This window comes from Hesperophylax consimilis, chromosome 3 (assembly GCF_061612785.1).
Source record: "Hesperophylax consimilis isolate HC1 chromosome 3, BYU_Hcon_1.0, whole genome shotgun sequence".
Taxonomy (NCBI): domain Eukaryota; kingdom Metazoa; phylum Arthropoda; class Insecta; order Trichoptera; family Limnephilidae; genus Hesperophylax; species Hesperophylax consimilis.
In genome coordinates this window covers 29,754,675-29,778,819 of record NC_142838.1, presented here as the reverse complement: position 1 = coordinate 29,778,819, position 24,145 = coordinate 29,754,675, and the positions used below count along the sequence as shown (strand labels likewise).

At 33.6% G+C, this 24,145-nt stretch overlaps 1 protein-coding gene across 1 annotated transcript in view; it reads left to right on the top strand.

Annotated features, from left to right (window-relative positions):
• Positions 1-24,145, top strand: part of Asap (ArfGAP domain of ASAP) — a 225,499-nt gene that overhangs the window by 41,957 nt on the left and 159,397 nt on the right. The window lies entirely within an intron of this gene.

Sequence of the window (24,145 nt, the reverse complement as noted above, 5' to 3'; positions counted from 1 at the left end):
TCATTATTTAAATATACGATAGTCCTCTCACATATTATAACATTTGATATATGTTCCAAGGACTCCGAAGACATCAGACAGATCACACTTAGCATTTGCATCACACAACAATGGCTTGCAATTTGAATACAATCCCCTGCATTCCTATCTAACTGCCTCCACATCCATACATGCACATGATTATGGCGCGGATAGTGATACCTGGAGCCAACGCATACATAATAAGTTGTGATTACATATTACCTGTATTATTTTCTATGTGTCTGTGTATCTACTAAATAGACTGCATTTGCAAGCTGCGGTGAAATACCATTTGCAACTCTCCGCTTATCGACAATACTAATCTTCCATCTATAAGGATGATTATACAGGGTGTATCGGCACGTACCCGACAAACTTTAACCAGCTATTCCTTAGCACATTTGGAGTAAAAAATGTTATGGGCACTTTGTTGTCCGGTAACATTTTTTTAATAAAAAATTTACTATTCATATTTTCACCACATGTCATCACTGTTTTATCCTTTGTCAAAGTTTGAAAACCCACCTGGCTATGGGGCCCTTAAAATTTTAATAAAAGACATACACCTTTCAAATGTATAATTATTAATAACTGTACACCTACTTTATCGCTTGTCTGAATTATTTCCAGAATCAGTTTCAATTTTTAAAATGACACTTAAATTCAAACAAATCCAAGTTCTAGAGTTCATCGAACCGGAGAGAAAGAATCACAACCGAAATTAGTATTTTTTTTTAATAATAATAATTGTTATATACTGCTACCATGAAACATAGGATGTGCGTAAAACGGTAGTAAATATAATATTACTGAATAAGTGGTTCATACGAAGTGATTTATTTCATAAGTACAAAATGTTTAGCTCATTGTTAACCGCTTACCATTGTGCTTGTTCCAAAGCAGAAACCGCACCGCAGAAATCACAAGAGCCTATTTTGGTATAATGAAATTGATATTTCCATCATGCACAATTCGCCGACCAAACCGCCATTATTCACGTGCATTTCTGCCATATTATTTTAATGTGCAGACGAAAGCGAGACACTCTGTTCCCCTCTCAGGCTCTGCTGATCCTCGCCGGTTCACCCAACTCCGTCCCTCAAGGTCGTTCAGTTTGTAAACCCGCCTTTGGAGTCTTTAGACGGGCAGCGACCGCAAATTCAACGTTTGCCTGGAAGGTATTTATTATTCCACACTATAAACTATGGTATGTAATATTCACGATACTTTCCTGTTTTTAAATCTGATATTTAACCGCAAAATATTCAATTTTATTTCAACTACTCTTGGAATATTTTTTTTGGAAGAAAATTTATTCAGGTTAGTTTAAAACGTTGTTTTCACTAACTAGATCTTACATAATACTTTGACCTTTTCTATCGTTCGTACCTAATTTAAAAGTATATAAAGTAGGTACTGGTTTTGTATGTGTGACATTAAGACATACAAAAACTTAAATTTGCCAAAATACCCAAACAAAATTACTAACTATTTTTAATCAAAGGCGTCTAGTACGGATACGTGCTATTATATTTATTTTTTATTTAAATTATAAAATATAGGTCATTAAAGAATTCAGTTTTTCGTGATTTTTAAGGCAACTTTGGCAATTATTTGTGAGAATGATAATTATTTAAAAAAAACTAATTCTGCTCTATTCGCACTATATACAAGTATGATGAAGTGTAAAATAAAAAACCTTTTGATGGACATAAATTAAAATTACGTACGACTGATTTACTTTGGAACACAAATTTGTCGTACATAAATTAAAATGTATTCCCAAAAACGCATTTTTTACGATGTTTTATTTTACGTTATATTTTCTCATCAAGTAGGGCAAGATTATTTTTTTGACAATTACCCTTGACGCATGAAAAATACCAAAGTTGATTCTAAAATCATGCAAAATTGTATTCTTGAATAATATAATTATAATAATATTTGGCTAATTTATGTAGCGCCGTTTTCGTGAAAAATCACCTCAATGGCCTATACATCATAATTTAAAACACAAATAAATATAAATAGCGGTAGATATTATAACACCTTTTGACTAAAAAAATAATTTTAAGTATCTCAAAATCTAAGTTTTTCAGATACTCGAGTCTGGCCAAGAGTCAGAATAATAGAAGAGTATTTATAAGACGATTTATGAATGTGAATGAGGCAAGAAGTGCGTCCCAGACCGAGTTGTTTGGCGGTCTGTCTTCTCTGCCTTCCCCAGCGGAAACGGCGTGATGGTTTTTAATTAGTTAAGTTTTACTTGAAAAAGCCCGCGTAGTCGTTCCCTTTTGAAACCCAGGACGAATTTCTCATATATTTATTGACTTAGTACGGGTTGTTTCGGAGAATTTGAACAATTCATCAAATTTCAACGTTCATTTCCGGGTTCTGTGAAAGTCCTATTCAAGTTCTGTTATTATATCATTATAGGCTAGTTGCTTCACAGAACTGAAATAAAAACAAAACTTGAAAAAATCTTTCACGGAACTTGAAAATGAACGTTGAAATTTGATGAATTAAGATAAACACAGATAAAAAAGTATCTACACAGATATTGCTTTTACCTACCTAACAACAGAGTGTAGCTAGAGAATACTAATTATTAAGTAACTATATTTTTTAATCATATATATAATTTGTAAAGTCATACATAATTATGATGGAATAAACAAACTCTTTGTTAACTTTTAAAAATAATATGTTATATTATTTAATTAATACAAGTAATTTAATCCAGAATATCAATATTTCAATGAATCAAAACTGTTGCATTACTATTTTGTATTGCTATTTCATTGACAGTGACAGTTTAAAAAGTTCAATTTTAAAAAAGGAGTTCATAGTTTTATCTTATGAACTTGGAATCATAATGGCGTCTTTAGTTTAAGTTCCTAGCCGACTTGTTATTGTGTTCCCAATACAACTGGCATCTGAAAATGGCATTTGCAAATGAGCATTATTGTTCATTATTATTTATTATGTTTAACTACGAAAATGCGATGAGAAATTGCTCTAAATCTCTGGATTTTCAGCATCAGAAAACCTCCGGAATCCCGTGTCCCGAGATGGTTTTGCCTAATTTATTATTGTAGAATATGTAGTACTATAGTTCATATCACTTCTTGTCATTCTTAATTCTAATCATTCCATTATAAAGACAGATGGTAAAAAATAAATTGTTTGTCTTTAATTAGGTATTATTTTTTTTACCGTTACATTGTTTTCCAGAAGCTATTGTAATTATTGTAAATAATTACTGCTTAGATTATTTTAAATACAACCGTTTTCCGTACCACAATAGTCAGTAATGTTTATAAAATTGGTAGGTACTTACTGTATTTTTGTATAGGGGTAGTCGCGTGCGGGTTAAGGGTTGTTTCTGACCCAGTTTCCTTTGTATGAGCGCGGCACTGCATAATAGTGACTGCATGTAGTCTCTGCATAGGCAATAGGCGCACGTTCCTATAGTTCAGTGATAAGTAACCTTTTCGAAGTCACTGAAAACGTTTGCTTTTACGTAACATAGTAGCATAACAAGCAAAAATTACAATTACATTTACATTTTTGTATTACTTCTTAACAACAAAAGGCCTGTGCTATAGCTAGATACTATCTTTTAATCGTCTTTATTTAGTTTTAATATCGGTTAATGGTATGAAACCTAGCTCGCACATTATAGCGAGGAGTAATAGCTACTGATAGTACGGATGAAGTCGTTAACCCTTTCACACCCGCATTATTGTTTCCACATATATAAAATATGTAATGTTTGATAATATCTCAGAAAATTATTTGAAAATTTGTGGTATTTTTTTTTTTTTTTTTAGATGTTAATTTGGATTAACATTGGGCGTCAGAGGGTATTTTTTAAATAGAAAGGTAAAATAAAAATAACACAAAAGTAATACAAATAACTGTTTCATGTCAAAAATGCACATTTTTTATATTTTTTATATATATATATATTTTTTTAATTTTTTTTTTTATTTGGTACAATATTTCTTACATTTTAAGTTTTCCAGTAATGTAGGCCTCACTGGGTGGCTTGCCCGTGCTGAGGCCTTCATTTTATAATATGAAAATATAATCTACATAATACATTTAAAGAGAAAATTATACATTTAAAATTAAAAATACATAATAATATAAAATTACAATGAAGTGATAATCTCTAAGGTACAAACAAATAACATTTTAACTAAAATTTATCCAGAAATAAAGAAATAATCAAGGATAATAAATCTTTAAAAATTCTCCATACTCGTCGAAAACATGTCCGTCACTACCAGTGTTAATTTGAATGAACATTGAAATTCATTTACAATATTCTGAGAAATTACTGTGATCAGTGAATTGAACTGATGTTATTATTATAGAACACATCTCAATGTGTTAAAATATTTGTAATTCGAGTATAAAATATTGATATCTCACCTTAAATTAAGTAATCAATGACGGCAGAAATATGATGAAACTCACAATCAGCAGATGTCAAAATATTTATCGTTGTTGTGGCGGGAATAAGAATTTCAACCGAGCGGAAAAAATAGACGCCACAGAAAAGACTACAAGCTATAAGAAAACGAGAACATGGTTTTTCTACCGTTCCGGTAAAAAAAATCACAGTTCATGTTAATTTGAATTAACACTGGGGCTGAAAGGGTTAACCAGTTATCTATTCAGTATCTGTATTTTAGTCAATATGCGATTATCTCAGAACTTATTTTACGACTTATTCTGTTATAACCTCAAAGATAATATTCAGCGACCTATTGAAGAGAGTGGATAGAGCTGGGCAGTGGGCACTGCTCATTTACGCTATGGTTCATTAGCTAGTAGATACGTCCCTTCCACGATGTCCCGGAACACTTGAAAAAACATCGCGGAACATTATATAGTAATTCGACGAACGCCGGTTGAAAACCACTGTCATTTCCTCTCCTTTTAATCCCGCTCACCACATTTCTGTGGTAAGAGCCTTTTATTTAGCGGTCTCTTCCGTCATGAAAGCTTCCACGAATATTTAATGAAAGAACCGCGCGCATTATCTTCCTTTCCTCAGGAAAACATGAATTGAATTTAAAACGCTTCATTGTGAAGCTCTGTGCAGTCAAACTTAAGTAAGTAGTGTTATATTATTTGTTCGCCGTCGAATGGAGCCAATGAAAATAGAGATCTGAATAGATACGTTGGCGTTTGCCGGAATTGAATCGGAACGTTTGCAAACGGGGCTGCATATTTTAAGTAACTTCACTCTGTCGATCGATGTTCTCTCGCCGACTCAATGTTATATGACATTGTGTGCTCTAGTTTCGTGGCCCAAACCGGGAAACGTCCTTTGACAATGTAGGTAGGATTGGTGGTGATTTTTGGTTCAAGAAGTTTAGTAGGTACCAACGTAACTCACCTTTATACCTATCCCTTTTGCAATTTATCAATATTTTATTTATGCGTCGACGCATTTTAGTTATAAACCCACTATAAGTTTAACTGCGGTTTCTATTTTTAAAACTGTTGAATAGTACATGACTATAACTAAAGCTTTCAGCAAAGGGAGTTCGGTCCCATCGAATATAGACAAATTGGTAGAATTATTATTAATAATATCAGGAGTTATTACCTATAGTGTCAATCATGTAAGATCTTCCAACTTTACATTAAGTAAAATTAATTTACATGTTAAAAATTTATATTCTGCCTACCTATTATAATATCAGTGTTACCAAAACACGCTTCTCAGTAGTAGAAAATACCGTAACATTGCCGTATTTTATATTAAGTATACCCCTGCTACCTACTATCATTAGGGTTTTTTTTATTCAAACGATTATTATACTAGTCACATTCGTATAGTCTGTGATAATTTATAAGAATTACAAGAAACTTATCAAGAAGTTGGATCGATTACATTCAGAGTGCCGGCTAGTAGGTAGCAGTGGCGGTTTTCTCTAATGTTCGAATATGCAGTGAACTCCCAAAGAATAACTACGGCGAAAAAGACTCACTCGGATTATAATATTTCTACAATTTGAACAGCGCACCACTACTCCATAGTAAAAAAACTCCAGATCGCCCAAGGAAGCTAAAAAAAACCTATGATATATTTCATTCAATAGTCTGTTTCGAACGGTGCTAGTCCTACTGGCCTTGACCTAGCGATACCTATATCGGTAGGCCAAAATTCTCTAACCGTTTGCCGAGATGGCGTTGTTAGACTTTACGAAAATTGTCGAATGCATTCGGATTACATAATATCTGATCTGCGTCTATGGGCCCTGAACCTAGACACTTACCCAGATTTATTCACCTTTGTTTATTTATTTATTGCGTCTCACTATACATAAAACACTTTTTTTCACATAAAAATCAACCTCACTAGGACTAAGCCTGTATCGAGGTTAACAATTTACATTTGATTGAAGCAAACATAAGAGTAATCACAAACATAAAGTAATTCTACATACAAACACAGAATATTTCAAAATTAAAGAAAAAATAAGTATTAGATGTGTTACCAGATGGGTAATTTGACAGTACATATATTGTAACAATATTTGAACCATAACTAATCATTAATCATTATTCAAAAGATAGAAGCAAAGATAATAAAGACAGATAGGGTGATATTCAGTTTTTAGCAAATGGGACTTATATAAAATCTTATTATTTAAGAAAGGACAAGGATGAAAATATATTAAGACAATCGTCTGTCAATACAAAAACCTTAATTAACTTTTTAAATTTAACTAAGGAATTGGTAGACTTAATATGATTTGGAAGAATATTAAACATAAGTGGTGCCCGATATAAATAATTTCTTTGACCAAAAGAAGTTTTAGTATGTACCGCCACAAAGTTCAATGTAGAGCTAATTCTAGTTGTCCACATTTGTTGTGTTCTTTCAGCAAATTTAATATTGATAAAAAATCGACAAAGTATTTGAGTGATATATAGCTGTTTTATGCACATAACATTACATTCCTTATAAAGTAGGTTGGATAGATAACAGATTTTTTTTGTACATCACTGTAAGGATCAATTTTTGAGTAATAATATTACGCGCATCAAAATATTTCCTTTATTATTATCAGTAAATGATTACACGTTTTACTTATTTCTGAAAGTCAACAATTATTTGGTGTTTGACAGAACTTGCGTACACAAATGTATTAGTCAATGGACATAATATTATTTCAAGTCGCTGTTGTAATAGGCACTCCTTGATATTTTTTACGAATTATTTATAAACTTCATACACAAATAATTGTGCTGTTTCTAGCGGTCTTCTAGGTCTGCTGTGTTTCAAAATGACGTCAAAAATAATGTCGTATATTCGATGAAAAATAAAAGCGGCTCGCAAAAAGGCGATTTTCTTTCCTTATTTAAATCGCTTTCATGCGGAACTCCCAATGATTTAGACCACGAACTGCCACTGGTAGGTAATGGGTTCCTTCGCAGCGCCGAGTACCTTCCCGCCCTTCCTTCCTTCCTTCCGTCCGTCTCCAGCTGTCAATCTCCTGAATGGCTGTCACGGAAATGAGAAGCGGAAGTGGAAACAGTAAGGTACTGCGCCTATTCACTTGTCAACAGTCAGACGGGAAATTACTTTCGTCAGAAGTGAATAGAGACGCTAGGGACTAGAAGCCAATACCGCTGGCTGCGTAGAATAGCTCCATTGTTGATGGGAATGGATTTATTGGTGATATTATTGTTACGGACGTAGACGTCAGGAGAACTGATGAGCCGAGGAAGCGAGATGTTTGTATTACTTTCTGAAAGGATTCAAAACCGTTTTTCGATGGCAACTTATCGTTTTTGATATTTAGAAAAATTACTTTGAGGCGTAACTAATTTATTAATGTTGCTTAGTAATAATAATAATAATATTTGGATGATTTGTATAGCTCCGTTTTGCTTTAGCTTACTTTTGCAGTTTAACGTAGTAATTTCCTTAAAATGTTCGAGGGGCAAGGCTCTCGACTAGCAATCTGGAGGGCGCGGGTTGAAATTCCGGCGTGCGCAAGTAATTTTTATTTTATTGATTTATGTTATTTCTCAATTCAATAATTATAAATAATTTATGAAATAATTTATGTGGAAGTGAATTATTTATAGGTGCTAGAATTTCACGAATGATCATTCTTTGTAGGAGGTGGTATATTGTGAATAGGTACAAGTAACAGGAAGCAGGAATATACCTTATCAACGTAAATAATGTTAATGATTCAAAATCCCCATTATGAAGTCATTCGCACACGTAAATAATGCCAGACTGAACAAATAATCATAATCTTTATGCCTTTGTTTGATCCATCCATTTAATTCTAAACTGTCGCCGAAGTGCCCTCTCTGTATTAAAATTGTTCGTCTCTTTCCATTATTTTTTCATAATATTTATTTCACCCCGTTGGCGTTCTGTTATTATTGAGACAATGTCTAGTTCACAATAAACGCATCATTCAGAACAATTGCCCACGCCTCATATTTTTCTTTCACACTGCACAAGAAATTGCCAATAAAACACTTTCAATAGTAACTCTTCCCTTTCAGTTATCTGTCCTATAATATTTCCTTTAGCCTTATTCCGCAATCAATCTGTGCCTCCCTCCGGCTATCAAATTACGCGCAGATACAATGAGTAGAATCCAAAGATATTAGAAGAACGAGATATGCTATGTTGGCCGCCGGACCGTAGTCGGAGTACTACCTAATTAGGGTACTTTGAATACTATCGGGACGTGTACGCACAGAAATTTGTTCTATGTATTAGTTCGGATACCTTAGCGTAAGCGAAGGTGTGCAGTAGTATTGGTGAACAAAACCGGCGACACTGGGCAAAACAATTCCACACATTATGAACTGCTCATAGCATATCTCGTTCTTCTAATATCTTTGGTAGAATCAGTTAAAGCAAGCAAAAGCGGACGGTGTAATCGATCTCCCTGTCTGACGCTATATCATTATCACTGTGTTGGCAAATTAATGGGAATCTTTATAGCCAATTATTTGCAACATGCAACGATATTAAGTCACCAACCGACATCAGTCACCCCTCTAAATATTGTTTTTACATTTAACATCGGGACATTCGGGACTCTTTCGTATTAATGGTTTTGATTAATTAACTCATCAGCTCGCATTAGTTATTAATGTTTTATAAATATTTATTATTATGCTGATTTTACTCCAAATAAAACAAAACATGCTTGATCAATATGTTTGATAGCTGGTTTCTTGAAAATAAATATAATTATTGACGTGGTTTCTTTTAGTACAAATCACACATCTGGGATTTAGATTTAACTGCTTCAGTAATCATTTAGATTTAAGATGTCTGTTGAATTTTGATGATACATTTACTTTGGCGGCTAGTGCGTTAATCAATCCTTCAATTAAAAACATAAAATATTGCGTTATTATAATGCAATTTAGTGTTAGTTCAATACAAGTAAGTAGTCTCATAGAATAATCTACATATTATTATGTATATATCTCATTTCAGGGGCCTTTTTTACTTTAACACAATAATATATATATACAGGGTGTATCGGCACGTACCCGACAAACTTTAACCAGCTATTTCTTAGAATATTTGGAGTAAAAAATCTTATGTGCACTTTGCTGTCCGGTAACGTTTTTTTTAATAAAAAATTAACTATTCATATTTTCACCACATGTCACCACTGTTTTATCCCTTGTCAAAGTTTGAAAACCCATCTGGCAAATATTTTATTCGAATTCCGTTGAATAATGCACGTGTGTACCTATATTTGCGCACTTTTACAATCACAACGAAATGGAACGGCACCATTCGTCTCATTTTTAACTATTATTATTTAGTGTATGCGAAAGAGCGAAGACGCTTTTTGACATACTTGCTTATAACAGCTGTTGAACACGAAACGCAATGCCAATGACAGTGATGTAGTGTGGAAATTTTTTTTTTTTTTCTTTTTAATTGAAAAAAAAAATGCTACCGGACAGCAAAGTGCCCATAACATTTTTTACTCCAAATGTGCTAAGGAATAGCTGGTTAAAGTTTGTCGGGTTAGTGCCGATACACCCTGTATACATATATATTTTTTTTATATGAAAGACAAACATACCCAGGTTACGAATAACATGACAATATTTGAAAATCTCCTACCACCATCACATTAAGCGGAAAATGTTGCTTGTGTCGTGATGGAGGACTTAGCCAGCCGAGGAATTGAACTTAATATGCTTGGATGGGACCCAGACGCGATGCGCACACTGCATATTCTAACTGACGATGTTATTTATAATAAAACAAACCATGCAATCATCGACCGAGTGAGTGTATCTATGCAGGTAATATAATAAAGATTTAAGAAAATTGATTCTAAAAAAAATTGTGTGGTTACTACAGTAAACAAAATATATTTACGGGCTGGGTAAGAAAAGGAAATTCTCAACTATAAATAATTATTAATTTTTTTGGTACTGTATAATATTGTAGTTAGAAGAAATATAAAGATAGGTTCGTACACACATATTTTACACATTTCTGTTTTTTTACTTTAATTTGACACTTAAACCCATCTATTAAACAATATTATTTCTTGTAATTTTCCTCACTCACAGCATTGCGACAGTAGACCATCGAAACGGTAATAAATAACAGATATTTCCAATAAAGAAGGCTATATCTTTGATTTATTTGATTATGCAATTAAAATTCAAATAATATTATGCGGATGTGAATACACTGATATATTATTAGTGTTAATCTTGTGTGGTATGATCGAGATAATCTACTGTACGCGCTATATAATATGGAAGTCGATGGTTCTACATTCTAATTACAAACCATTAATCGGTACACTCTTTTTATTATTTATTTTGTTTATTTAAAACATTATTTGATAACTCTATATATGGTTTTTATCTGGCAGTGTTGGTATTGGCACCTTGTATATAGATCCGTCGCATTAACGAAATAATTTTAACCTATTTCCCGCAATCCATCCTAACCCATGATAGTATATATGTGTTGTAGCGTGATTCATTATTAATACTATCATATATCTAAATATTGTCCTTTAGTTAATGTAAAATACAACAAAAAATTCTTTTTTTAATATCTCATAGATTACAGTTAACTGTTGTTTGTTCATTTACTTGGGATTATGATGTGTATTGATGTTTCCCCCCCAGTAATTGATTATTGTATTGTTGTCTCCCTCCCACTAATTGATTATCCATTTTACCTATGTCAAATATTTTGTCTCCCTCTAATTTTGTTCTTTCTCCCTCTGTCACTCTTATATATAAGCCATAACTCTGTCTTAGCATTTAGTTATTATTATATCCTGAAGAAGCTTGGTCGAAGTGAAACCGGTCGATATATGAAATAATAAATTCGTGGTTAAATACAAAGTGTTTGTGTTTTATTTTATAATATAATGTCTAACAACAAAGTAATTGCTTCCTATGAAAAAAAAAAAAAATAATAATAATAATAATTTTAATGCGACGGACGCGCTTGTCGCCTAATTTGTCGAACCTTGGATGATGTGTTTGAGACGTATAGTAGGGGTCGTTTTCCGTTTTCGGTTTGTTTCTATATTTAGTTTATATCGCAACCATGGAAGAAAAGTGCGCTTGTGCAAAGTCTGATATTAGTGGCCTGGGGTGTATCGCTAGGTGGAGAATTTCTTTGCGTTACTACAGGGGGTCGCTCCTTTAAAAAGTTTGGAAACTGCTACTAGAGGTAATCCCAAGAAGTGTGATCTATTTTATTTTATATTATTAGAAATTAAAGAAACTTGTAACTGTTTTCGCCAATTTACACATTTTTACCGGCAAAGAAAATTGATTAACTTAAGAATATTAAATTAAGAACGAATTTCCATATTTGATTTCACCGGGAATAAACAATATTTTAAATGACTCCGGGCGACAAGACACTTTTATCGCTTTATCTGTGCAGTGGGTATGAGGGTGTCGCCGCTGGAGTTGTTTCCATTTCATTCCGGTTGCGTTGTGTCGGAATGTTTCTTGCCGCCGTTTACTTCTATTCTGGTCTGCGGAATGTGTCGGTCTTTCCTTCCATCAGTCTGCGGGTTGTCTTCTCCGTTCTGTTCTGCCCAACAATTGGCTAATTACACGTGAAGGGATGTGAAATCATTCGACGCTTCTATCGTATTTACCGTATGGATTTACTTACATCTTTACACTTAAAATAGGACTTCGCTACGATCCTACTAAACATGATCAGTCTTACTTATAAAGATTCCCTAATACACCGCTGCAGCGCTGGTATAGCTATACAGTGAGGAGGGCCGTACACTGCTCGGGTTAAAATATTTACTCATAATAATATTCATACAAGATTTTTTAGACTGGAACCACTTTGTTGCAATTCTCAAAAACACGGTAATTTTTGCATTTCGCATTTAGTTGTTAACTTCTCGTTTCTTCAGATGACGTTTGCGATGTCATTGACCTGGTCTGCTTTGATTGCTTCGAAATTTGGCCAATTTGATTATGCGTTCCGTATTTGCTTTCGTAAATCGATGTTTCGATTTAAAATATTCCTCTGATAGTGCTGCCAATGGGTATTACTGTTTTTTTACATTTAACCAATCGATATTTGTCAAATCAACCAGATTTTTAACATGGTTTGCGATCTCCGTCTTAATACCGTAGTAATACGTCCCTAATCCTGGGGATCGGCGGTTTACAAATCTGTCTGTGGTATACGCAGTACGCATGCGCTTGTTTAGGTGTACTACTAACCTGTTCTTATCCCTTCGTATTATCTGTTATGAGTAAGACAGATAATTTATATCTTGCTATGTAATCTCCCATTGAGGTAAAAGCCCACAAGCACACTATTCATGGATCGTATGTATGTTATTAATTATTTTGTTTAACTCTTGTAAAAGTAGGATTAATTTCTTACTCTCTAAGAAACGCTGAAGAAAAATTATTATGGTCACAAGAAACGTACAGCAGAAACAAATTAAATTATCGTTTAAATTATTGGATAATTTTAACAGTGTGTATCAAACAGAATTGTCAATGGTGATATTGGTATTTTACAGCTTCAATTCTCATGATTAAGCCCATCGCCCCACGGGTCGGTAAGCAATCGATATAAACCAAATGCTGCAAGACCCTGTGCAGAAAATTAAATTCGCTGTAGTAAGGTAACGGTCTGCTGCGCTGTTTAGTGTGGAACTTTTCTGCGCAGGGTATTGCAGCATTCAATTTATGTTGATTGCTTACCGACCCGTAGGACGACGGGCTGAGATGACATTGCTTTGCTGAAAATAGTTGCTTTGAATTAGAAAGTTTTGTAAAGTCGTTTGATTGTCATACGAAATATCTCACAAAGGACGTTAACATACGAACGATGTCCTTACGAAGGAAGTTAAAATAGTAGCATTCACTATTCAAGGACCGTATACATGAATTTTATTTAATGCATATCTTTATGAGTCTCTTGTTTCAGCATATAAAAAAGTATAAGCTACTGAGGTGTTTTAGACTGCCAGTTAACTTACTTTTCAAACTAAACTCCCCGTGAACTTAGAATTCAAACACCTCTATCTATATTTGGAAAATGTTCAACCTCTGAACCACCGCACAGGTGCGGTGATTTCACTTATAGCCTTAAAAGTCCGAGAGCAGGAAATAGAGCTCTTATATGGAACACGTCTCTCGACTTGAGACTACATGTAAACTCACCTAGTACTCTACTCTCGTCTAGTCTACATTGCGGTGGTGGTTGCATTTAACCCTCTGGTTGCCAGCGACCAACGGAGGATAAGGAGGAAGTAAAAGGTGGCCGACTTTATCATCACAATCTCCAATCGAGTGGAACTATGCTGGGCCTGTAACACGACTTACAGTTGGTATAACAGTAGGTTTCCTCGTATGACGAGGAAATGGAGGATGCTTAGAACTTGGAAGCAGAGTTCTGCCACACTAGCTAATGCTATACCTAAAGTTGTAAACCAGAATAATCATGAAGTAGAAGAAGAGTATCAATAAACAATCAAAGATTTACTAATAAAAAAACTCCCCAACCGTTAAACGGTGCTTTAGTTACACATTGAATAAATATTGTTTGATATTAAAATATTCCAACTTATAAATAGTATATTTGTAATACAAAAAATCTGAAATGCAATTTTATCTTGTTTCTAAAATGCCATTTGTTTTTAAAACATCTTCAATATGAAGGAATATATACTTAACACATTTAAAATTCCTTGGAAATATTCCGAAATTCCTTGAGAAATTTCCAGTGCTTTAATCTTATACAACAAATAAACTATCCTCTTCCGCTGTTTAAACAATGTGTATAACTTGTTATGCCTGTGAAATATCAGTTTAGTCAATTTTAGTTTATTAGTTAGGTTTTTACATACATGGTTGTTTATCATTTGTATGAAATTTACATCACACTTATTAGTGGGGCTATCAATCTTTATTCATGGTACAGGTGAATTCCCAATAGCGGTCGTTAACTGAGCAAATATTTAAAATGTGTTCGAAACATGGTGTATTTGATTTAATTCATAATCCCATTGCACACATCGTAAACCCCTCTGAAGCCGAAACTCATCTGCGAGCGGTAACCGATACCATTACCGAAATTCGTAGGACGCAGACGGCTCATGTACACACTAAATCCTGGCTACCGTGTCTGCGACAGTTATCGTTACAGCTTGCAGATGAGTGCGTGGCTTTAGATGAAAATTTTTCACGTGTCATTCATTATTTTCAACGGGGAATGTTAAAATTCTCGTTTCGTTACCGTTGTAAACGCCCGACCCTAGCACACCCCCATTTTCTAATACAAGGCAGGGAGAAAGTAATGTCATAAAAACAGACCGGAAATTGGTCAAATAAGCAGTAACAATAATTCCGCATTCTTCAGTTGTGTATCTGTCCATTGCTTTTTGTCAACTAATTCTCTACATTGTCTACAACATAAATGTCAACGCACAATGACATTTGATATCATTAGCAAAAATTATGGCACATTCACAATTCAAATCATAACATTACTTACGCCCCACCTTGTACGATGATTAAAAGTTCTAACTAATGGCGACAAGTAAATGATATTGGTTTTTTGCGTCAAAATGACGTGTAAATTTGTTTAAAGACGGGGTTTTGGAAAAAAGATCGACTTGAAGAGGGTTAACCAGGAAGAGCGGAACTCTACTGAAAACCACACAAGTTTCTATTCCCAGAGAGTGTGTTTCGGAATTTTAGTTTGATTACACTCTCGGTTGCGGTATTCACTGTTACAAGAAGTTTGCGGTTAACATGTGCCGATTTAGCTCGGCGGGCAATTATTTAAGTATCGTTTATTTTAGTTTTTAACCGAGAAATTTCATGATCTACTTTCTCCGTCAAATTTAAGTGGATCAATACTATATATTTTTTGTTCTGTTTATAATAAACGTACCCTGTAGTATTAATATACTAGCATAATTTTAAGAAATCTTATTCAAAGATACCAAAAACACAATTTTTCTTAGTTTTAAAGCTATGCAGATTTCATGATGCCGCCAATGCTCACGGTTCGAAAGTTTTTTTTGCTTTGTCCACAGATTATTTGCTTTAATTAGTTAAGATAAATTTAAGTTCTTGGGAAATTGCTAATGTGTTGAAAGTATCGTGTTATTTGAGATGATTGTTTTGAGACATGCACACCGTTTGGTTGGCCGTTTTGCTGTAGATTAATATTCATATTCATGTTATCAATTCCTGGTATGAATACTATGAAAAGTGGTCACTACGATTTTACCTGCTTAAAGAATACACAAACAAAAAAACAGTTATGTTGTTAATTAATCTTGGATGTTCAATTTCCATACCGCGTGCAATTGGTACCTCCAGTTTTAATCACTATTACTTTGATACCGAATTGATTGATCGATGTGTGTAAAGGCGCAGTAGGCAATTGGCGCTATGGGCTGTCTGCCAATCATAGTCTATAGAGCTTACTATGCTTCTGTTAATTATTTTGATGAGGAATACTGGAGAATGGAACAATGCTGTTCGATTTCAACGAGATCATTATTTGCATATATCTGTTTGATCGGTGATGAATAGTTGCTCTCAGCAGACAAATACTTCGGGAAATGCATTTTGGAATATGACAGAAAATCAATATTACGCATTTTCAAATGGTTTGTATTGAACTGTACGGAAAAAATGAGTATGCTAATTTATTAAGAATCGATTAAACTTATTAGTAATCAGGTTAAAAACGGGATTGCAGGCCGTTTCCTAATAAACTTTTAGTAAATTCTTCATATATCGGAACACGTGTTCGTGCATCTGCCTTTGTCTTGATAATATATATGATGACAAAATGCGAAAATTTTAGGATTTTTATGAACACGTGTTCCGAAATCGTGATCATACCTTGGTATTTTAGGGATAGTTTTTTTTTTTTGGAGACACATTTATTATTTTTTTTTTTATTAATACCCAAAACTAAGCAAATGCCCGTATTATGGTGGTAACATAAATAAGAAAATATAAAAAGAAATAAAAACATATAAAAACAATTATACAATGTTGTACATATATCGTTATACAAATGGTAAAACATAAATAATAAATATATATACGATAATATGGGTAAAGTCGGAATGAATTCACTTAATGGTCTTTCTCCAGTCAGACAATAATTTCTTTCAGGAAGCTTTCCGATTTCGAGTTTATCGGGAAACAAATAAATTCATTCGTTAAGAGCCTGCAATCCCGTTTTCAACCAGATTATGAATAATTTGGAGGTATTATTAATAAATTAGCATTCTTCTCCGTGTGAGCACTTAAATATTTGTGATTTATTGCCTAAATATTTGAAATTTTGCCATAAAAACTAATATTTTCGCACTAAAGTCGGGCTGCAGCTTACAAGATACTGGTCGGTTTTTTTTAAATCTTGGCATGTTATCAATATGAATGTATTGTGTAGGTACTTACACATTACAGTACTCATATGATGAAGTTGAACAAACTTTAAACATTTCTTCTTTGGAGAAACGTAGAAGGGACACTGATCTGATTTGCATATTATTCAAGATTATCAATGGTATTACAGACTCACCTGCTTTGTTGCAACTTATCCAATTCAACATCCCTTCCCGTAGACTCCGAAATAATGAATTGCTGTTCGTCAATCAACATTCTACCAATTATGGATACCATTCTCCTTTGTCCAGAATGTCGAGACTTGTCAACTCACTGTCAAGTCAAAGCATTGAATTTTGTGGTATATGCCTAAATGACTTTCGACAGTCAATACGCAATGTCTAATTTCTAATGCCCTTTGAACCATCTTCATGCTTTGACTTATTATTATCTCCCATTCTTACTTTTATATTATTATTGTCATTGTTATTGTCTTCGCTCCTCATTTATATATGCTCTCCTTTCACTGTCATCTCTGTTTATAAAACTTATTCGTGTAATTAATATGTTGTTAATGGACTATTTGTCCGTAAATAAATAAATAAATTACTGCTGTATGCGTGAAAGCTTCCTTTTGGTACTAAAAAGACAGAGTTATTTGATCGCAGCGCCCAAGAAAGTGATGCAAGTTCATATTTAAAGACGACTTTCGACATGTACACCAAGCCTAGTTTTTTTCTGTCGTAAAAATAGTATCAATCTAAATTACGTATCTTTAGGTTTCAGCTATTACTTAAATTATCCTAACATTTTGGTATCTCAAAAATATTTTGGTTCTTAAAGTAGGAATTTACGAAGAGGTACTCGTAGTTCCCCTTTCGATTTAATTAAAATTCTGCTCTCTTGAAACTTACATTTAATTTTATTAGTATTCTTATTAGGCATTTTGCATTTGTAACTTAGCTATTTTCACTGGACATGGAACTAGTTTTTCTCCAGCTACAGTAAATCCTCTAGAATAGCAAACAAGATATGCCTGACTGGATAAACCAATTTTACCCGTTCACGTCGGCTTCTGACAAACTTTAGATCGTACAAACGTATAATGTAGGTATTCTGCGCCTTCCCAATTTCTGTTGAAAACTTGTTCTAGTTTCTGGGTCCAATGTTGGATCTACCTTCCGACATTATACCCTTTTACATTTAGTAATAACTTTATTTTGTTTGGTAATAACTTGTTTCTGTGGGATCTCTTCGGTCAGTTTTCTTATTCACAGAATAGGATTAATTCATTCAATTTTAACATATTTCGTTCAACATGAATCTCTCAGTGATAGTAATGACGACGAATTTCTACATATTAATACTGAACATTTTTTTATAGCGAACTGGTGTAGTCGGCAACCGACTTACATGAATCGGGTAGGTTGGATTCAAACACGAAAATCACTCGAAATCAAGGTAGTTCTTCCGTATGTCGCATATTTAATGCGATAATTAAAACCTTATGCTGCCTGTACACGTTGGGCCAATGCGCTGGACGTAGATCCCTCTACCACTGCATGTACAATTAAGGTACCATACGTCCCAAGTTCAGTGGAAGGAAACATTTTATCTATTCAGCATTCATAGTGTACACCTTTGTTCCGACATTTTTTGTAAGATTTCCCAAAATGTTACTCACCTTTTACATATTTTTAAGTAAAAACGTTCTTCTGCCTTGGGTCTCGGTACATTATTTTAAGATCTCTATCTATCTATCGCTCTATTCGTGTAACAGGCCCGCTCATCTGGAATAGACTTCCTTCGGCTCTTACTAATCTCCAGAATTTGGCTGAATTTAAACGGGCTTAAAAACAAAACTATTTTAAAAATCTTACCATTCATAAATCTTAACTTCTTTTCAATATTTTATAATAAGCCATTTTCCCAAACTTCCGGTAGTTGTTTGGTTTCGGTTGCCTCCTTATTGTATCTTTTTTAAATGTCTGCTCGGAAGATTCTCATTTCTGAGCACAAACTGCCTCCTGTTTTGTATTCTGTTTTGGTTTTAATGTTCTTGTTTTGTCCTGTCCTGCATTTATGGTTATTCTAAGTTTTGTCATATCTTTATATAAGCAGTATATTTAATGTTATAATATTAGATCTGTATTGGGTAAGGCACAATGGAGGAATAATTTTAAGAACATGGCCACTATTACTAAATAACCATTTTTAAGTTTGTTATAGTAAAGCGCACTTGAAGTAAAATGCCACTAAACTGCGCTATATAAATGCTATTTTTTCCGACTTTATATCCGGGTTAAATCTTCCCCACAGGAAAAACTAAACCCTTCCACACACTTTTCCACAAATGATCATCTAGTCAATCCACAGTATGCAAGTGCAATATATAAGCATAATAAATACAAAATAATACAAGAACAACACGTCAACTCACCGGAGATCAAATGGGAAAATAATTCACCGACTCCAGATATTTTCATATCAGAGGGTTCGGCTCGGTAGAACTCCTAACAGATTTTTGAATATTACAGGAATTTGGAATATGATAATAATAATGCTCTGTAAGTAAATATGTAAATAAGTAAATAAGCATATAAGTATATAAGTAAATAAGTAAATAAAATAAATACTATATAAGTAAATAAGCACCTTGCGGAAACCTTGCACTTCGCAAGGACGGCTCATTCTTTTTGTACCTCCGTTGAAAAGTCTCCGTTTTATCGGCATTCGATGAGTACTCCTGACTTCTAACCCAATAGAGCATGGGCGGCGCCGACTACTGTCCATATTATTCTCATTGATTTCCGCCCACCGGCACAATCGGCAATGCACCGCTGACATTGCGTTCAACGTGATATTGTCATCCGTTGTTATCTCTTTTTCATGCGTCAATTATAAGTAAGACGAGGTTACAACGAAGCTATTAACGCTACGCCTATACATATTCCAGCTGGGTCGCTGGTGAAGTGGGTGTAGGTATCCAATACCGCCTGTATTATAGACCCAAACACTGACGGCTGATATGGCCGCCGATCTTGTTCGAACAATATTTTAACATTGTTCCTGTTTATGTATTTTTAAAGTTTTTATCAAAAATAATAGAAGTCATGTTTAAATATTCAGAAAAAATACATCGGTAATAATTTATCTGAAGTCCAAAGTTAGTCCTTTTGTATAAATTTTGCAATTTGGCAAACATTAAAAATATTTAAAAGAAAAACACTATTACAGCGATTTGATTTAGATGATTATCTATTCTATCTGGTTTTCTGTAGGCACCTATTTAAAGTTTCTTGATAGAAAGCAGAGGAGCTCAAGAAAACAACACGCAGATCTAAATGCAAATTACAATTTGAAATTAAATTAAGCCTGCGCATCAGCCGCTAGAGTTGCTGCTAGCATGCTGTCCTTTTATCTAGGCGGAATTAGTATATCGCGTTGATAGATGCTTAACCGGATGATGCTCTGGGGGCGTATTTGTATAACGCCTCATTATCTATATTCCGTATCAAATATTTATGTACTAAATGCTGATCTAAACAAACATGGCAACAACATCCAATCTGTATAATATTGTATTTACCACCAATCGTGTCCATACCACAAAAGGCGGAGAAAAAAAACATGTAACCTACTTCCTGATTAATTGAACATTTCTTTTTTTTTCTATTCTTATTATATGTGACATATTCTTTAGGGTTTATAATTTACCAAATATAATTATGTTTCTTTCTTTGATAGATAAATAATAATTCCAAGGGCGCTTTACAATTATTATTTATAACTTCTTATAACGGTTCCTTGTTCCCAACTTTTCGATTGATTAATCTGAGACTCCGATCAGCCAAGTGGTTTGTTCAGTGACGCTCAATTCGCCTGTTTCCAAACATCTTTATCGTTGATAATCTTGAGTAGCCCGCCTACTTTCATAGACAATAAAATGACACCACAGTAAAAACCTTCAATCTTAAATTGATAATGAGGAGTTAACATTGTACTGATTATTAATGCACATAATTTGTACTGTAATACATAAACCGACATTTTATGTTTTTTAACAAACGCATATAAAATTATTCAAAATAAAGCCTTAGCTTGGCTTTTACTAATGCAAAAATACAAATTTGACAATTGACGTTTCTGCTCCGTGTGTTAACATGTACCAAATACAAACCAAAGCGTAGCAAGAACTTAACGCAGAATGAAAAAATGGATATTGTGGAGTTTACATCATCCGGAATTCGAAACGACATTTATGACAATCGAAAACGGTTAAATGAATCTTTGTCATTCAAAATTTGGCTGTCGCCGCTTGCGGAACTCGATTTTATCGTCCATTCCGCTATATCTATTGTCCATTCCGCTATATCTATTATAAATATTAGCATTAATATCTTCATCTGCGCTGTCCATATTAATTTGATAGTAAATTTGGCAATACGCATTACGAATGAACAAATACGTGAACCGAAGGACGTTTGACATTTCGTTGTAATTTTTCACCCTGTTGACACTTTTTATAACTAATCATTTTACTGAGAGAGGTTCAGGGTGGCGACACATTATGCTATACGCATCAAAGCGTCTTTTATAACACCATATCGCTCGCCATACAATCCCATACAGGCCTGTCATAATTGACAGATGATGTGTGAACGTGGCGACAATGATATGCCGTTATCTGCTAGCCAGGCGATACGGCTTCGGCAGGAGAAGAGGTCAGATCCATTTACATTCCTCTCCGTAGTGGTAGTAAGATTATAGAGTAGTGTGACACCCCAACATATAATCTATATAGGGCACGCCCATATAAGCGTTGACGCATATAGCGTAATGTAACTTAGGCTTAATCCAGTTGTTTTTTTTCCTCTCCCTTGATCGGATAGTTGCGTTGAAAAGAGCGTAGTTGTACATTTGAGGATGTATATGCTCTGAATGTAATGCTATAAAAAGTGCATTATATATGCTCTAAAAACATTGAGTAAATCTACTAAAAAAATAAAGAAAGAATGATTTTTTGGTTTTAGTTTGTTTTTATTATCTTTCTATACGGTATGCACTACCTTAGCAATAAATATCTTTTCGTTGTTTTCTGGATATCACCTTGACTTTGATTGTGTTGTGTCGGTGAGGATTGATTTATTCGTATGCCGAAAACTACCAGTCCAATGTTTGATCTATTTATGTAAGTGGCGATTGTTTTACACAAATTTGGAATTTTGCAATGAATTTACGTAACACACAAACACTAATACACATCCTAACATGGTTATCATTTGCGTGTATGCATTTATGGATTATCCATTTCTAGTGATCAGAATTCTCGAGACAGACTGAAATACAAATACCTTTATTTAATTTGAAATTTATATTAAAACGATGTCTTAGGCTTTACTTGTAATCTAAACGCTCACGAAGAGGTGTAATAGAAATATTATCACGTGCATTTATTTATATAACAGTAATTTCTCTTCACAAATGGCGTTACAATACGTCTAGACTTGCTATTGTCTCACAAACTCAAGATAAAATGTGGCTAGTAAGAAACACTTATGTTTCTAATTTTTCGAAGAAAACTTCTTCTAACTGCTTTTCACTTTGTGATGGCATTATTTATTTTTTATTAAAACACAAATAACATTGTTTACATTACACACAAGTATACTTGTGCTCCTGATGAAGTGAACTTGGTTCATGAAACATGTTGAGATTTTGTATCGAAATAAAGTGATGTAAACAATGTTATTTGTGTTTTAATAAAAAACTTATGTTTCTACTAAATTCTTAATTCATATGTGTCGTTGTTCATATATAACAAAGATAGACATTCAAAGAATATGTGCGTATGGATAAAATAAACGATAGCGGGCGGCGTTTTCGTATTTGCGTCGAATATTACATTCTACATCACGGGTGTGACTGAGATAACAAGATACGCTTACACTAAGACGAAATATTGTATGGGGCGATCTACTGCTATTAGGTTGTCCTTCTTATGTTCGTTATCTCATTTTCTTTATGACGGAGAAAATTATCCAGAATCAATCGAAATATTTTTTTCATTTTAATATTAAAATAATATGTATGTATTTATTTACGAATGTAATCTTATTTTTTTGACTTTTACTAGTGCTTTCCGGGTAATGAAAACATTTTCTCATCACACACGAGGCCATTTTGGAGCTTTTTTAATGCAATTTACTTAGAGGTAGCACACGACCTTACGCGACGAGTGACAGTTTAGTACTAAAGCTACGAAAATCGAAAGTACTCCAATTGACTTGCTACTTTGAGATTTATATACATTGTGACTTCGTCGGTCTTCAGACATTCTAAAACCAGGGTGCACTTAAATGATATATATATGTAAATTTATCTTTTGGCCAAGTACTTAAAATCAACCGTTAAAACAGTATATGCTTATATATTTTATACCCATTTAGTCTTTAGGTATTTTATTGGCGTTACGAGCTACTTACTTTAATCAACTTTTACATCCTGTATTTTAAATAACTGACACATTAATTGAACATTTAATTACTATCCTTTCACGAATTATTCAAGTCGTGTTGGAAAAAAATGTGTTTGCAATGGTCTCGACATAATACTGTGTGCTCTTTATGATCTTTATAACCGAGAGGTTTGGAAACCAACGATATTTTCTTTTTTGTTTACATAAATATTACGTTGATCATTGAATCTGCGCTACTACCCCCCTAGTAAAGATAATAAAATATCTAAAAATAACAATCTTTACCACCAACAAAAATATAAATCTCCGTGGACACCCAAAAAAAATTACAAAACACCTTTTGCATTCAACACTTCCTTGCAAAAATAGCGCAGTATTAGCGCGGAACAAACTTCCACAACATTCTTATTTGGAAAGAAGAAAGGATTAACTTATTTTTAAATTTAAAACAAGTCGTTAATTACCCTTAAACATATTGTGAAATCAGATATAAGTGCATCAGTAGAATTCTGCCTACTCATTAAATAATAATAATAACACATGCATGTACTTGAGATTACAGTTTCAAGCATGACATTTGAGAGCTAAGCGTGGTTATTTTATTTTGAAGTGATGTTTTTTCTTGGAGTGCGATCGAAATGTGATTAATGTACTAATTTGGTGATAACGTGATTGAAGTTCTCTTGTTGATTTTTCATCATTTTGCATTACGTTTTATGTTTTATTGTT